This window comes from Perkinsus marinus (genome assembly GCF_000006405.1).
Source record: "Perkinsus marinus ATCC 50983 genomic scaffold scf_1104296961052, whole genome shotgun sequence".
NCBI classification, from domain to species: Eukaryota; Perkinsozoa; order Perkinsida; family Perkinsidae; genus Perkinsus; species Perkinsus marinus.
This window is the reverse complement of record NW_003205889.1, coordinates 23,810-26,052: the sequence shown is the minus strand read 5'-3', so window position 1 is coordinate 26,052 and position 2,243 is coordinate 23,810.

Genomic DNA, 2,243 nt, shown 5'->3' with positions numbered 1-2,243 from the left:
GTTGCTTCTTCTAAGCAAGCTGGACCACATACCAGGCCAAAAAGCATCGTTGAGCAGAGTTCACAAACACGTGACCTAAGCCATCGCGATCTTGTCTTGCTGGTGGCATTGCACCTGGGTAATATAATGGCTTGTATACAACTGACTCGGGTTTATTCTTCCATTTCCATTCAGCTTCCCGCCTGAAAATGTTCAATTCTATTCTTTTCCGACGGAGTGTTAGATCTAATTACTCGATTATGAGTTCTTTTTCATTAGTTTTCGATATAATCTTTGATTCTAATTCTGATCTTTTTCGTTTGGGTGTATTCTTATTTTGATCGACTTCACTGTTGTGTTTCGCTGTGTCCCGTAATGGAACCGCAACTCCAAAAGATATCGGTTAGTTTTTGTTTACATGTTTTCCTACAGCATGATTTAGATTTATCTCAACTACTTCATTACTAGTTGTTATTGGTTTAATTACTAGCTCACCACATGATCTTACCCAATCCATACCAAAAATTGGATCTATCTCTCTTTCACCAATTGAACTATAACACCACCCAAACTTAATGCTGGACCATTATTGAGTTTATACGCTTCACAATTCCCGGGGATACTACCGAGCATCAGCTTTCGGCTCACAGAGTGTACGGTACACCGTGTACCTGATAGCAATGACTTGCATCCGCTAACCCTTCACTTACTAGGCTTACTGTGCATCCAGTTTCAACCATCCCATACCTGATGATATCACTGCTCTCGGTTGATCTGAGTGTAACAGAGAGATGACGGCTCTCATTAGTATCTAGCATACTCATGATTACATTATTATTGCTGTCGCTACTACCGGGCTGACTGGGGCAATCCTAAGCTACATGGCCACGACCATTACAACAGGAACATCTCACATCTCAAGAGTTATCACTCTTATAAATAGTTCTATTCCGGAAACCAAATCGACCTTTGCCCTTCCAAGTCCGGCCCTTTCCTTTGAAGCCCTTTCCTTTGCCTTTCCCCTTTCCTTTCCCTTTTGCAGAAGGGTATGAAGGATAAGCTGAAACAGCAGCTATGGTTGCTGACTCATAAATCTTAACACTCTTAGCCAATCTGAGGCAGCCCTCTACAATATCACCACGAGACTCCCAAGGAGTCTTCCATTGACTCTTCAGGGCTGGCAACCCTGGAATATCACTCGGAAAACCTTCCCAGAACATAAGGCAAGCTGCTGAGTACATCCATGTTTGGTCGAGCTTGATACCCGATGGTCTCGATAATGATACCAAGCGTTGTGGCTCGGTAAGGAACTCAGCTAGAGATTCGTTAGGATGAAGCTTACGATTGATGAACTGATGCCAGCTCTTGGATAGATCCATACCATACCCATCTATCAGCACCATTCGGGCTTTACGTCGTAAAGTTTACGATAGAGTTTGTCATCCTCGACTACAGTAACGTGTGATGAGGGACAGACGTTGGCCTCGATTGTCGTATAAGCACCACCTTGGGGATTGAGGCGCAACAAGGCGAACTTCTTACCGGGAGGGACACGATTACATAGCATATCCAAGGTTGAATCAAATCTGGTTAGCCAAGGCACAGGGTCTTCTTTGAGTGGGAAAGAAGTTCTTTTCCATTATGGGGAGAAGGCATTATAAAGAATGTTCTCAAAGTGTCACCTATAACCGATGTGATTGTTGATGATGGACTGGAAGTAGTAGTTGTAGTAGTAGTGAGGGCAGTAGTAGTCTTGGTCTGGCTACTTTCAGCAGCATTGTCTTTGGCAGGCTGTTTTTGACCGGTATTAGAGCACCTATACCATGGCAAACCGGTTCTTATAGTGGATCCTGCCTAGCGACATGTATGCAGACCCTACCCGATAATACGCATCAGCTAGCCGGAAACGGTTGCGGAAACTTGAGTGGATCCAGCCATGCGGGTCCTACCGGATAACTCGCAACGATACCTGGCGGAACTAATAATTCGCGATCGCCAGGGTGGTTCCAGCTTCAGTGACTGAAGTTCAGTCAACAGCGACGGATACGACTACGCTGGTGCTCACTAAGCCCCTCATTTACCCAGGGTATAATAATTCACTATCGATGCCAGGCCCGTCTTCCACTCAAAAAGACTTGAAACGAAGGTAGCCCGTTTTCTGATAGAAAACATTTTACAGTGACGATGGTTCACTGCCCGAATCGATGCCAGATCCGCTGAACATTGTCCAGTAGACAGAGCCGGAATCACAGCATCTAGGACGG